The sequence below is a fragment of the Pantherophis guttatus genome, chromosome 1 (genome assembly GCF_059756535.1).
Source record: "Pantherophis guttatus breed Tessera chromosome 1, ASM5975653v1, whole genome shotgun sequence".
NCBI classification, from domain to species: Eukaryota; Metazoa; Chordata; class Lepidosauria; order Squamata; family Colubridae; genus Pantherophis; species Pantherophis guttatus.
This window is the reverse complement of record NC_142063.1, coordinates 5,494,424-5,510,538: the sequence shown is the minus strand read 5'-3', so window position 1 is coordinate 5,510,538 and position 16,115 is coordinate 5,494,424. Positions and strand designations below refer to the sequence as shown.

At 39.5% G+C, this 16,115-nt stretch overlaps 1 protein-coding gene across 1 annotated transcript in view; it reads right to left on the bottom strand.

Annotated features, from left to right (window-relative positions):
- Positions 1-16,115, bottom strand: part of LOC148116281 (vomeronasal type-2 receptor 26-like) — a 106,428-nt gene that overhangs the window by 19,710 nt on the left and 70,603 nt on the right. The gene's annotated exons all lie outside the window — the stretch shown is intronic.

Below are 16,115 nucleotides of genomic sequence, written 5' to 3'. Positions count from 1 at the left end.
GCCGGCATGACTCAATGCCAAAGGCACACGGAACACTGTTCCCTTCCCACCAAAGGGGGTCCCTATTTTTCTACTTGTATTTTTTACGTGCTTTTGAACTGCTAGGTTGGCAGAAGCTGGGACAAGTAACGGGAGCTCACCCCATTACGCGGCACTAGGGATTCGAACCACTGAACTGCCAACCTTTCGATTGACAAGCTCAGCATCTTAGCCACTGAGCCACCACATAAAGAATAGTTGCCTCCAAAATAGCGTGCCTGACACAACTGTAGTAATATCAAAGGTTTATACCAGTGGTGGGCTGCTGCCGGTTTGGACCAGTTCGGGCGAACTAGTAGTTGCAACCTACGGGTGGGTTGCACCCCACCCCACCTTCACCCACTCACCTGGGCGCAATCCTACTATATTGCTGTGTTGTTTGATGCCAGACATGTGCAAATGGCGCACGCAAGCAAATTCCTGTATTTTGTGATGCTGCATGTATGCGTGGACTGCACACTCGTATTTTCGGTGCTGGGTGAACTGGTTGTTACAGTATGTGATGCCCATCTCTGGTTTAGACCTCATTTTGCTATGGTGCCTCAACCCTTCTCAGATCCATTAAGAAAAGCACAATCCTCCAGGTAGACATCAACTTACAACAGTTCATTTAGTGACTGTTCAAATTTACTGAAAAAAAGGTGACTTTTGATCATTTTTCACACTTTTGACTATGGCTGCATTCCCATGGCCACATGATCAAAATTCAGATGCTTGTTAACTGGTTCACTAGTTTCAGTGTCCCAGGGATCCAACTGGAACAGTTATGTCAGGTCTATTCATATGTGCGAAGTACTGTATAGTAGTTTTCCCACAACTGTCTTGCTTGCTTTGCTTTCCTCCTCTGTTCGGGTATCCAAGTTACCCGGAGGTCATTGACTGCTTGGTCTCACTGAGACCTAGAAACTTTATTAGGCCTATTATCTTTTGTTTCTGATTCGGCAAGTAGATTCCACTTTGTCTTTTTGAAAATTTCAGTTCCTAGATAGTGGCTAATATCCCTAAGATGTTTTACTTCTACTGCTTTATTGGAATTGTTCACTGTCTCCAAGCTGTCTCTTTTGTCCTTCACACAAACAGCGAGATCACCAATGGAACAGAGAATGCACAAGCATCTTCCATTGTTAACTCTTGTATACAAGTACGGATTTGCATTTTCCTGTTTGAAGGACTTGATTCTGTTGAGTACAGTGATTATCTGTAAGTAAGAACAAGCAAGACCACATCTTTGTCTTCCTCCTTACTCAATAATAAATGAGTCATGATATATTCATACCCTTCCTTCCTTCCTTCCTTCCTTCCTTCCTTCCTTCCTTCCTTCCTTCCATCCATCCATCCATCCATCCATCCATCTGCCCATCCTTCCTTCTTCATAATATTTCAGAATGGAAAAAAAAATAGAATAGCAGGGGTAGGAAAATACCCATTAATGCCTATTTCAGATGATATATATTAATAAAGTATTTATAAATAGAGTAAAATGACTCATTTAAATGCTAGAATTTTTTAAAAAAAACTAATAGTCAACTGAATGAAAATGTTAGTAGGGCACTTAACAATACCTTGTAGATCTATGGAAAGAAACATGTTTAAAAACATGAATAGTGAATTCAACCAATTTTTAAAACTGATTTGATAAAAAAAATAAATGAAAAAATTGTACTGCTGGAAATTCTTAGCCACAAATTTAATCTCAATGTTGATTTCCATGTTTATCACCAAGTCTTCTCTGGGGGCAACCATCAAAATGTACCCAAGTCAACGGACCCAAGTCAATAAAAATTCCCAAATCCTATATAAATCAGATATTTTTGTGCTTCATTATATTTTCCCTACAATTCAGATGGGGCCTGAATAGGATAATGTAGCATTTGGGGAAAAAGATGCAAGCCAAGAGACCAGCCCCAGAAGCCAAAATGGAGAAGATCTCCACGGCCACCATGGACTTCCCTTTGGTGCTCAGGTAGGTAGGGAGGAAGGTGAGCCAAACACTGCAAAAGACCAGCATGCTAAAAGTAATGAACTTGGCTTCGTTAAAGCTGTCGGGCAATTTCCTAGCCAGAAAGGCCACTGTGAAACTGACAAGGGCCAGGAAAGCCAGGTAGGCAAGGACAGCATAAAACATTAAACCTGAGCCTTCATTACATTCCAAGATGGCCTCTCCTACCAAGGAGTGGAAGTCAAAATTGGGAAATGGGGGAGAGGTGACCAGCCAGGAAGCACAAAGAAGGACTTGGATCAGGGGACCAGCTAAGATGATGGAGTTGGTCAGTGGTTTTCCTAAGAATTTCCTTGCCCTGTTCCCAGGTTTAGTGGCCATGAAGGCCAGAACCACTGTGACAGTTTTTGCCAAGACGGAGGAAACTGCCAGGGAAAAGAGGATGGCAAATGAAGGTTGTTGGAAGAGACAGGTGAGCTTTCTGGGTCGACCAATGAAGAGGAAGGAGCAGAAGAAGCAGAGCAGGAGGGAGACCAGGAGGATGTAGGTGAGATCTCGGTTGTTGGCCTTGACAATTGGTGTTTCGTGATGTTTAAGGAAAATCACCAGCACTGCCAATGTGATCATAGAAAGGAAAAGAGCGAGACATAATAAAGTGTATCCCAGGGTCTCTTGATAGGCAAGGAAGTGGATCCTCTTGGCAATGCAGTGGTCCTTGTGCTCATTGGGATATCGGTCTTCTGGGCAGAGGTCACAGTGGGCAGCATCTGAAATCAAGAGTCTTTGTTTAAGGATTTCAGGGGCATCTGCCATATGTCTTATCCCTCCCATCAGGGTGACATGACCGCCTCCTTTCTCCTATGGGCAACCGACAGACTTAGTGATGGAATTAACTATGTGTATTAGATACTAGATCAAAAAGAGCACATAATTCTTCATGATGACACTGAGGGTAGATTAGAGACAAGAATCTATTCAGCCTCAGCTGTTTGATCAGTTTATTCTGGAATAAAGGCAGTGGTGGGATTCAAATAATTTAACAACCAATTCTCTGTCTAATGGGCTGGTGGGTGAGCGTGGCCATAGTGGGCATGGCCAGGGGGAGTGACTGATAGCACTCAGCTTCCTACACACACACCCTGGGAGCAAAAATGGAGGGGACTCCTGGAGGGGGCAAGGCGGGGACGGTCCAGCCAGCAATTTAACTACCGGTTTGCCTAAATCTGCCCAAACCGGCTGAATCCCACCACTGAATAAAGGGTCTCTCCAATCACTGGGCACATAACGCCTATTGTACATTTCAGAATGAGAGAAACTATGAGATGTGGGTTTTTTTCAAATTAATATTGAAACCCACAGAATTCTTATAGATCTGTAAGGCAGGAATATTGCTGTTTTGTTTATGCGTACCTTGTTCATTCTTCTGGGCTGAAAGAGTCACAAAACGAGAAAAGAAAAGGACATGCAACTGTATATTGAGTATTGTAAGGGAGAAAGATCTCTTTTCTCATTCAACCTCGATTTACCAGGAAATTGATTGTAGGAGAGAGAAAGGAAACAAAGATGCAGAGACAATACAACAGTGAGAGCTTCCTGGATCAGCATCTCTGTTTGTATTTCAAATCTGCCCATTCAGATTGTTTTTCCCTCCAGGGCAAGGTTAGTAGATAAGTATAGATCAATCTAATATTTTTCCTGTAGATCTATCAATTTCCTGGGAGATTAGTTGTGCTGAAAAAAGAACCACCTAAATAATAGAAAATAAAGCTTGAATCTCACACTCCCATCCAGTGGTGAAATCCAAAATTTTTTACTACCGGTTCTGTGGGTGTTGCTTTGTGGGCATGGCAGGGGAAGGATGCTGCAAAATCTCCATTCCCACCCTACTCTGGGGCCAGCCAGAGATGGTATTTGCCAGTTCTCCGAACTGCTCAAAATTTCTGCTACCAGTTCTCCAGATCCTGTCAGAAATAGTAGGGTTCCCATATGTTGTTTCCTGAAATTACCCTGCATTAAATTGGTTAGAGCAGGAAGTTAGCCTGTGGGCTGAGTTTAGTTCCATAAACTAAGATGAGAACTATGAATACTTTGAAGCACGTCAATCCTACCAAAAATTAATTAATATGAAAACATATTAATATCTGCTGAATGGTGTCCTTGAGCATGGAAGACCTCAATTTGAAGTGTAATCTACCTGTTTGATCAGAAATAGTGCCTTCTGGACAAGGGTCACATTGGTAGCAGCAAACCTGCTTGCCCTCTGGAACTCTTCTCCTCTCTCCTGCCTGGCACCTCTTCATGCCACACCTGGCAAAGGGCACCTTCTAAAAGGCAAAAGAGAAATGCTTGAGATGGTCTAAGCAATGAACATGCTCACATATTGATTTCCACATTTCTTTTTCCATGTTCAAAATAAATGGTTCACCATTGTCTACAAGAAACGAGAAACATCTCCTGAGGGATTAAGGCCAGTAGCATTCCTGACCGAACAATGGATACTGGAGATTGGAACTGGGAGCTTAGAGCCTAGTCTTGAGAGAAAGGGGAAAAAAGCATTGAGCTTTGTTTAAAAAAGATTCATGAAGATCCTACTGAACAGGAATGGTCCATGAAAATTTTGTTTTTCTGTCCTCCAATTACATCCTGGGTTTCAAGCAGAAGTCCTTTCCAATCCTAAACCTTTGTAGACTGGCCACATATCTGTTGTGGCTCTGACCCCCAAGCCCGTTTTATCGGAGGAAGAAGGCTCCGAAAGGGAAGGAGAGGAGTTGACTGGGCCTCCCTCTCCAGGACTCTCCTCTCTGGCAATGCCTCAGGTGTCTCCCGACAGAGCAGAGATTGGCCAGGAGCCAGGTATCCCCGAGCAGGCGCAGTCGGACAGTGACAGGGATGCGTCTTGGCTGGATCCACACCAGCTTCGGAGAGATAAGCGCACGCAACAGAAGAGGAGGCATGCCAGAGATTAGGCTGAGTCACTGGACCACACCGCACAGGGTATAAAAGGGAGCGTGGTGGCCAGTCAATCCTTGTGACGAGCAAAGCTGAAAGCTTCCACTCCATTCTGCATTGCCGGACTTTTGCTAATAGGCTTTGCTGAACTATATTTGTGAACTGGACTTAATTTACTCTGTAATTCTTGAACATTTTACTTTGCTGTACCAAAAGTGGAGAGAAGTTATCTCTTCCTTTCGTGAGTAATAAACTCTTGGCAGGCAGCCACTAGGTTGCTGCCAAGTTCCGTTATCATAATGATAAGGATTTTGTCAGCTGGTTTGGTTTTTAACTCTTGGACGTCTGTTGGTGTGTGTGTGTGGGACGGGGACAGAACAATATCTACCTCAATTGTGTTACACGCAAAGGTTTTTCACCAAATGTCTGCATGATTTGTAATTCAATAGTTCTGTTTCCAGTTAGAAGGATATTCTGCATCCCTGGGAAAAATGAATCTTTCCCTAAATTTACAACATTTCCTTCTATCTCACCTTTGTGGCCCAGATGATTGCGTCAAAGTTAATGATGAAATCTTGGCCTGGGAGAGCCCCAGCATCTACTTGCCCAACTTTCACAGGGACAAAAGATTGATTGGGGAGGAAAACCCAGTTGAGAAGATCATATCGAGCACACCCGAGTCCATTTTCTGAGAAGGAGACTTCATCTCCAGCACTGTTGTTGAAGAGGACGTTCCTCAAATAAGCAAGGATCTGAAAGAAAAGAAACATTCAGAAATTAAAGTAATCAACCAGAAAGTCACAAATGAGACATCATGGCTTCTCTCATTCTGTGTCAGGTCCCATTGATCTCTATGGGGAGCTTGGCATTCTGGTGGGAGGGGGAAGGTTTGGGGCTAGGCTTATATGGGCTTTTCCTTTGTTCCTTTCTCTGCTTTGATGAACCTTTGGGGAAGTAGGGAAGGGGGAAGAATGTGCCTCTGGCCATCTGTTTTGTCTCACCACCGGAGAAGCGAGATCGTGGCACCTGGGATCTACCTGTTATCACCTTCTCAGCCCAAAGTTCTCACAACAACTTTGCATTTTAGGATTGGTTCAAAGATGAACTGGACATTGGGAGGGACATCAAATTCATTTAATGACCACAGCCCAACAACTGTGGCAAAAAATGTCTTAAAATGGGTTAAAGTTCACTTAACAACATGCCTTGCTTAGCAAATTTTAGACTCAATGGTACTTATTCCATATCGTTACACTGTTTTGAAATAATTCTCTAAGCTGTTCTGAGATGTACTGATATGGTAGCATAAAGATATTGAATCAGTAAATTCACGTAATACATACAGGAAAGTTTCTTTCTGGGGCTATGGACTAAATAAAAAAGTTGCATAGATTACCTGCCATGAATGGACATTTGAGATCCTATTTCCAAGTCTCATCATGGATGGTTGGGCACTGGATCCAAACATCGCATGTAATGCGTGTGCCAGAGCATAAATGGCATTGTAGATATTGTAACTTTCACCTGTCATGCTCGTTTCAAAAATATGAGTGGGAACATTTTGTACATTCTCCTTTCCTGTACATTGTTTTTTCTTCTTTTGAGAGAACTCTCCTGGTTTGTAGAAATTGCAGTCAAAGACCTTTTCCCACCACTGTGGGAGGAAGATGTCCCCTTTTGGGTTCAAAGGGTCTAAAGATGTGAGAAAATGGATGAATTCTGGGCTTTATAAGTGGCAATGCATCTTTAACTGCCCCCACATTATGTTTCCATTTGGAAGTTAGGATCCAAACTTTCTGAAGCATTGACTTTGTTGACGTTATGTGAAAATGCAAAGCTGACTGTATATTCACATTAGTATGAGGGTCTCCAAAGAGAATAATCACTTCAGCTTTACAACAGTTTTTTAAAAAAAGAATAAATGTTTTCCATGTATTGAGAAAATCATCCGATTTCAATATTTCAGTGAAGGCCACACAGATCTCCTTCTCCTTGAGCATTGGCATCAGAGATGAGAGGAAACGTTCTCCACTATCAGCTTTGTTGGACACCAGCCCAACCCAGTTCCACTGGAAATACAGGAGCAGCTGGACTAAACCCACATACTGAGGAAATTCCTTGGAATTAATCCTGAAGAAGGAAGGATAAACTCTTCTCTCTCCCTCAGAGAACTCAAAGCCAACACCGAGCTAGAGAAAATGAGTTTCTTCTTTTAAAGACAAACTAAGTTTTATGGTAAGTTTTAAGGGTCACCATTTTATGATTTATGGCTCCATTAGTCAGCCTAATTCACTCTGACTGGCAAGCTTAAGCTTCTTGCTTCTTAGGAAGAGCGAAAAGTTACATATTTTGCCTGGTTGTGACAGGTCAGAAGACAAAGATACGAACCCTTCACCTGATACAGGGAATAGATTGCACTGAAAGAGTGGCTAAAGTATTAGTTAATTAGGAAGTAACTTCTACATAAAAAAAATCCTCTTGGCACAGTCAGTATTTAGGAAATATCTCATTATCTACTTCTATCATAGAATAACAGCGTTTGAAGAGACCTTGAAGGTCCTCTAGTCCAACCCTCTGCTTAGGCAGAAAATCCCGTATCATTTCAGAGAAACAGTTATCCAATCTCTTCTTAAAAACTTCCACTGTTGGGTTTGGCATCTCAGCGATACAGTCCTGGAAATAGCGGGCTCTGATGAACCCCGCGAAAACCCCAACTGACGAACCACCACTGAGAGGTCTGCGGACCGAATCTGTCCTGTAGGGACAGGGGAAAAAGAGGGGCACCTTGGGCGGCCGAGAGGAACAGGCAAGTTCCTCAGAGGTCAGAGGAAAGCCTCTGAGTCGGCGGAAGGGGGATGGCAGCCATGGCGGCTGCCACGAAGCCGGGACAAACCAGGGAAAGAAATGCGCAGGAGGAAGGAAAGAAGAACGACGTGCTTTGAAGCCGAGTGGCACTGACCCAGGCAAGAAACAGTGCTCTGAGCATAAACATCTATTAATAAGACCCCCAAACCTTAAACAGCAACTGAAGAACTTTTGGGCTTGAAGATTTTGTAATGAAACAACAGGGGTTAAAGACCCATTAAGGGATTTACTTCAGTAAAGATCGATTGAAATGAATTGACTATTAACGAAATACAATTAGAAAATTAAGATCTTCAAATTGAAATAGATTGATTTTTTTTTGGGAAAAGAGAAAATCGATTGACACCTTTAAAAGCCAGATGAAGTGAGGTGGTTACATAATTGCTTTAAAATGGAGACTGAAACGGTGACTAAGCGAAAGTGTTGATTGTAAAGACTTGCTGTCTGCTTGAAAAGGAACCACTTTGACTAGCTATTAACTTTGGATTACTTTGAAAATAACTTTGGACTTTTGGATTTTGGGGATTCCTATTCTGTCTAAAGGATAACAAGAACAGAAGAAAAACAATGGAATTATATAGAAAAAAACTTAAATTAACTGGCGTAGCAACAAAAGATTTGGCGCAGGAACAAAAGTGGGGAAGCTGATGGATTTTACTGAGAACAGATTCTACATTAGAATTAAAATGACATACAGAGTTTGAAGCATGGAAGTACTGTTTAAACACTGGAATAATTATAGACATATAAGGAAATGAAGAAATAAAATTGATAAAATTAAAAGCAATGCTTAAATGTTTAAATGAAATTTAAATAAAAGCAGGAGGTGTCTATGGAGAAATATGAAGTTAAGTTAGTTAAAAATGATATTTCTGTAAAAGTATAATTTGATGTAACATGTTTTAATTTTAAATTGTAAACAAAGTTGAGAAGGTTAAATATGATTAATTGTTCATGAAGAAATAATTAATTGGATGATATAATAACACAGAGATGGAAGTAATTGGGATAGAATTTAATATATATTGAATGTTTAATATTAAGAAATAGGTGGGAAACACCCTGGAAGAGTATATTTGGAAATTGTTGATTAATAGACAAATATATTGAAAAGAAAATACTTAAAATAAGACAGGCTGGTTATCAGCCAAACAAGAAGTGAAGATGTGGAGGAAAATATGCTGGAAATCAGCCTAAATAAAAGATGCTGGAAATCATCCAAACAATTATTGGGAGTAGGGAGTTAAAATGCTGGAAATCAGCTAAAATGCTGAAAATCAATCAAATAATAGTTGTGGAGTTATGGAGGAGAATATGCTGAAATTCAGCCAAAACAAGATATGCTGAAAATCAGCCAAAAAACAGGTGGAGTTATGGAGGATAAAATGCTGGAAATCAGCCAAACTGAAATATGCTGGAACTTAGCTAAACAATAGTTGGAGATATATATAAAGGGTGAAAAAGAAAAAGTTGGAAAACAACTACAATGAAATGGAAAAACTTTGAGATCTTTGTGTAAAAATTTAAGATTTGAAGACTGGATGGGTCTAGATATTAAAAAGCACAGTAAGAATTTTGATTAATAAATGGAAACAAAAATTAAATTGTATATATTTGGAAATTAAGACTGGAGGTGATAAAATAGTAAGGTAAACATTTTGATTAAGAGGTTAGATTATTTTTTTTAAGAATTTTTTTTTTTTTGTATTTTGATATTGTCGTTAAAAGAAGTAATGGAGAAAAATCTGGAAAGAATTGTATTGATTTTTGATACAATAGAATGGTTTAATTAAGATGCTAGAATTTATGTTATAAACATTTGTTCTTATTTGGAATTTAAAAAAAAAAAAAGATATCATGGTGAATTTTTTTTTATGAAAATGTAAGCGAGATTACCTACCTATGACCAGACCAAGACTTCGTTCTTGAAAGATATATTTTATGTTTATGTTTGGAAAAAATAAAAAAAAATATTTTGCAAAAAAAAAAAAAAAACTTCCAGTGTTGGAGCATTTACAACTTCTGGAGGGAAGTTGTTCCACTGATTAATTGTTGTAACTGTCAGGAAATTTCTCCTTAGTTCTAAGTAGCTTCTCTCCTTGATTAGTTTTCTCCCATTGCTTCTTGTCCTGTCCTCAGGGGCTTTAGAGATTATTTTGACTCCCTCTTCTTTTTGGCAGCCCCTGAGATATCAGAAGATTGCTATCATGTCACCCCCAAGTCCCTCTTTTCATCAAAGTAGACATACCCAGTTCCTGCAACTATTCTTCATATGCCCATTGACAAAGGTGGGGTGGGAGGCAGGAAGCTGCTTTGTGTTTAAAACATGTTTCTCCATTTCTCATCCAGGGAAATATAATATTCTGCCTTTTTTTATATATTTCCTAAAATATTTCATTCTTCTAGGAGAGGGGTGGGTGCTGACTTCCTACAGAACTGTGTTGGCTTTTTGGCAGTTGCAGCACACTGCTGGCTCATATTTAAATGATTGTAATTTATATAAAAAATAATCTTGACACATGAACATAAAAATAAATCCAACTGTCATGTGGATTCTCTAAGTCACATATTTGTGATGTGCCCCAGTAAGCATCTTTGGTTTCTCTGTGTGTTTCCCTTGTTTGTCCATGTCCGTATCCAACATTGGAAGCCCCTTACCTGTGGGACCTTGTAAATTCTGAAGATGGAGGCCATCTGCCTTGAAGATTTGGGGATGAAGCCTCCAATGACAGAGAGCAGAGTGTCCTGCTTGTCACATTTATAACCTGGAATCATTCGGCCTCGTGTGGAAAGCAGGGAGAGGCCGATTATTGAAATACTTCTCTCAATCTTTTGATTGTCAGAAATGTGGAACCCCAGTGTGATATTGGGCAGGAGAACCAGATCCTTGTTGACCTCTCCGACTGCAAATACCATGGCCAGGAACTGCTGGTAGCTCTTGGCTATGAGTCTATTGTGAGAAAAATCATGGGGGAAATTTTCAGAAAAGGTCATGCTGTTGTATTTGCCTTTCCTTTTTTTTCCCCTAGTGTCAGTTGGAGTCAGAAGTCCCAAGTTTCATTGGTTTGAGCCCTTAGACATTTCTTGATGAAACTTGTATGACTTTGTGAGAAAGGAGAAAAGTGTCTCTTTTCACATCACAGAACATTTTATACCTTCTAAAGAACTTTCCCTCTTCACTTTGCTGCAGTGGTTGTAATCCTTCCCCATTCTTCTACTGGGACCCCAATTAATGTGGTTCTCTCTTGGAGCAGTTTCTTCAGTGGGAGTCCCAGCATCTACAGTAGTGGCCAAAATTGTGGAAACCTTTTGGGGAAAGTGTATTTTCTAAAACTAGCTAATAAATCCACTTTTTTTGGAGTAGTACCATAAACTTATATATCAATGGGAAGTTAATTTAATCAAGAATGTAATGCAATAACTTTTATGAAGGATTTGTTATTAGAATAGCAGTTAATGTATAAAGAAGAAAAGGGAAACTTGTAGAAAAAACGAGATATACAAATATTATCACCATGTCAGTTAATCCTTAGTTGGGTAACCTTTAGCATGGATTAAGGCAGGGGTGGGTTCTACTTACCTTTGCCACCAGTTCACAACAGGATTGCATGCATGCACAGTCCACTGATGACAACATACAGGGCAGTTGCCAGGGCCTCCTGCCGGTTTTACTACCGGTTCTTGTGAACCGGTCTGAACCAGGGGCCACCCACCACTGAATTAAGGTCTTACAACATCTTCCCATGGAGTAAGCCAAGTCTTTTAGTTCTGCAGCTGTTATAGTGTGAAACCAAGATTGAATAGTTGCTTCTAATAACTTCATTTAATTGTTGGGTCACTTTTGACTAACAGATTTCTTTAGTCAGCTCCATAGATTTTCCTTTGAGTTAAGGTTTAGGCTATTCCCAGGACATTCCAGCAATAGAATATTGTTACCTTGAAACTCCAAAAAAAAAAAAAAAAGTGGTGTCATTAGCCATCAAACCTAAAAAATACACTTTTCTCAAAAGGTTTCCACAGTTTTGGCCACTATTGTATTTTTTAAAGATTGTCAGTCCTGCTGATTCAAAAACTGAGCAGTTTTTATGCAACTCCTGGACCCTTGAAAAGAATTGAGCTTCTCTTTAAGCTTCCAACCATGACCTTCTCTCCGAATTAATATTAGAACTCAACTTCTTCACTAGGCCAGCACAATTTCTAAGCTCTTGTCCTGCCTCACTTTTGTTGTTTACTGATGAAATCTTCTCTATAGAGAATTTTACCTATTTTAAGAATTAGGCTCTTTACGGAGGAAAGGACAAAGATTTGAACTAGATGCCAGAACAGGCATTTTTCAAAAGAGTCCCTGAATTTAAAACAAAGGAAATAATTATCTACATCATATCCCTCCAGGTGAGACTTACACATTTCGCAGGTTTCTGAAAAGCAAGAATGGGTCTTTTTGGAAGTCTGGAACAACTGAAAGAGTCATGATTCCCAGGTGCACATTCCCACCAATAATGAGATCACCAGGCCTATAGTAGCTTTCCTGTGACTGGAAATAATTCCTCAACACACATACACTTTGCATCTTCTTAGCAGCAGTTGGAGGCAGGAGCCAGAAGAGCAGCAGCAGGAGGAGGAGAGGCAGCCCAGTCATTCTTGTCACCTTCCCTCCTAGATCATCAGTCAAGGTTTTTGGAGAAGCCAACTTCCAGGTAGCACTTGAAATCTCACCAAAGCTTTAGCAAAATAGGCACCACCCATTCTACCTGGATGGCCTCAGGGAAAATTTATATCAACCATGTTTCCTTTCATCTGTGTTCAGGCTGTGGCCAAAGAAAAAGCAATGGCCAACTGAGTCTCAGCAAACACAGAAGTTTGCTATTTACAAGACAACAGTAGGTGACAGACATGTCCTGTCTCCACTGGGAGAACTAAGAGCATATTTTTTTATAACAGATTTTATCTCGAAAAATTTGTGAGGGTAGAAATCTACAGGGGATACATTAACAATAACTGTTCTGACATATTGTCCTGTCACTAGAAGGGGAAAAAACATGTTTATATCTCTTGTTGCTGATTCACAGAGCAAATCGTCTTGAGAGTCAAGGTGAAGTTGGATGTTTGAGTTACATGAAAATGAGCAATTGTGTCATAATTTGATATGACTTAGAGTTAGAATAACTTTATTGTCACTTTGAATGTACACTAATCACCAAACATTAAAATGATTTTTTTTTTGCATACAGCTCTCAAAGAGTCACCACCTCCAATATACACTACAAAAACATGATGACATAAATTAATGAATACAAAATTCTGCATATACCCACATATATTATATGACACAGAGAAATTACACAGTCTAGTTTGGATGTATCCATGTACATGGCAAGAAAAATGAATCTTGCGAGTTTACCAGAATCTAGTATTTCTGACTTAAATACTTCAAAACCTCTTCCCAGAGGGGAGCAAAAGAGACAGACCTTGGAGTAGTTGTGTGGAGTCTCTAACAATGCTTTGAGCTTTAAGTATGTAGTGCTTATAAGCAATATCCTGAAAAATAGGAAGAGAGCTTCCTATAATCTTCTCAGCTGTCTTTACCACTCTCTGTAGGAACTTTCTATCTGAGGCACTGCTGCCACTAAACCAAAAATTTGCTAAAATGCTCTCAAAATTAAAATTCCCAAATCCCATACAAATCAGAGATTTCTGTGCTTCATTATACTTTCTTTACAATTAAGATGGGGTCTCAATAAGATAATGTAGCATTTGGGGGAAAAGATACAAACCAAGAGAGCAGCTCCAGAGGCCAAAATGGAGAAGATCTCCACAGCCACCATGGACTTCCCTTTGGTGCTCAGGTAGGAGGGGAGGAAGGAAATCCAAACACTGCAAAAGACTAGCATGCTAAAAGTGATGAATTTGGCTTCATTAAAGCTGTCAGGCAATTTCCTGGCCAGAAAAGCCACTGTGAAACTGACAAGGGCCAAAAAACCCAGATAGGCAAGGACAGCATAAAACATTGAAGCTGAGCCTTCATTACATTCCAAGATGATCTCTCCTATCAAAGAGTGGAAGTCCAAGTTAGGAAATGGAGGAGAGGTTGCCAGCCAGGTGGCACAAAAACCTGCTTGGATCAGGGGACAGCCTAAGACAATGGAGTTGGTCAGTGGTTTTCCTAAGAGTTTCCTTGTCTTGTTCCCAGGTTTAGTGGCCATGAAGGCCAGAACCACCGTGACCGTTTTTGCCAAGACAGAGGAAACTGCAAGGGAAAAGAGAATGGCAAATGAAGTTTGTTGGAAGAGACAGGTGAGCTTTCTGGGTCGACCAATGAAGAGGAAGGAGCAGAAGAAGCAGAGCATTAGGGAGACCAGAAGGATGTAGGTGAGATCTCGGTTGTTGGCCTTGACAATCGGTGTTTCATGATGTTTAAGGAAAATCACCAGGACTGCCAATGTGATCATAGAGAGGAAAAGAGCGAGACATAATAAAGTGTATCCCAGGGTCTCTTGATAGGCAAGGAAGTGGATCCTCTTGGCAATGCAGTGGTCCTTGTGCTCATTGGGGTATCGGTCTTCTGGGCAGAGGTCACAGTGGGCAGCATCTGAAATCAAGAGTCTTTGTTTAAGGATTTCAGGGGCATCTGCCATAAGCGTTATCCCTGCCATCAGGGTGACATGACCGGCTCCTTTCTCCTGTGGGCAACCGACAGATTTAGTGATGGAATGAACTATGTGTATTACATAGTGGATCAAAAAGAGGAAGAGAACATGTACAAAATATTCTATAGGTGGCACCTCCCCTCAGCTTGTTTAAGAAGAATGTTTCCGAATACCTCCCAAACTTGCTGGAAATGCAAATTGCAAAAAAGAACCTACTACCACATGTGGTGGTCTTGTCAGAAAGCAAAAAAGTTTTGGCAGGCAATCAAGATACAAATAGACGAAATTAAACACCAGAAAATAGAACTGAGACCAGAAACCTTCCTATTAGGAATAATTACAGGAGATTATGAAAAGGAAATAAAATATCTAATTATTCACATACTAACAGGATAATTTTTGCCCAGAATTGGAAGCATGAAGCTAAACCAACAGAAAATAAAATAATCAGCAAAATTATGGAATGTGCAGAAATGGACAAACTTACAAAGGAAATACAGGAAAAGGAAGAAGCAGATTATTATTTAGTATGGCAGAAATGGTATAACTGGTTGGAGAAAAGGAAAGGAAAAGAAGAATAGGGACACAAAAGAGAGAACAAACTCATAAATAAAAACAGAGTACTAATTAAGGAATATAGTAAATGAAATACGTAGATTAAGAAAATCAGAAAAGAGGCTGTACTAGAAACAGAAATATAAAAGATACATCAGAGAAGAATTATAAATATATATATATATATATATATATATATATATATATATATATATATATATATATATATATATATATATATATTATTTTATATATAAATATGTGGATACATGGATATGAACACAAATATCATCTATCGATTCAACAAGTTCGAAAAGGAAGTCGTAAAAACTTGATTCATGTTTATTTGTTATGTATGTTTTATTGTTGTATGTATGTTTGTTTGTACTTTCTGATGAATAAAACTTAAAAAATTAAAATTAAAAAAAAAGAAATCAAGTTTGACGCCCCTGGTATATGGTAACTGCAGCAAGACTATATGCTCAACAATGAAAGAATAATGAAATTGTCACAGTGGAGGAATGGATTGTGAAAATGTCAGAACTTTTGCTGAGATGGCAAAGTCGATTTGTTGGTCAGAGGGGAAAAAACTTTTTTTCTTGCACCTTTTTCTTTCTTTTCTATGTTTTCTTTGTATTTGACTTTTACTGTATGCAAAACTCTCAATAAATATAAATGATTTTTTTTAAAAAAAGAGGATATAACCCTTTATGATGACATTGAGGGTAGGTTAGAGACAAGAATCTGTTCAGCCTCAGCTGTTTGATCTGTTTATTCTGGAATAAAAGGTCTCTCCAGTCACTGGGCACATTAATGCCTACTGTACATTTCAGAGTGAGAGAAACTAGGAATAGATCAATCTCTTATTTTTCCTATAGATCTATCAATTTCCTGGGAGATTAGTAGTACTGAAAAAAGAGCCACCTAAATAATAAAAATTAAAGCTTGAACCTCACATTCCTGTCCTTTATGAAAAGATTGTTAGCTATTCTTCCTGTCAGATGTAAATGCCTTATTCTCTAATGTGTAAATAGTATATGAACGGGGTATCAGGGGTTAACTTATTCTCCACTTCTTAATGTATTCATAATACACCACTCCCACATATAGCTCCACCCATT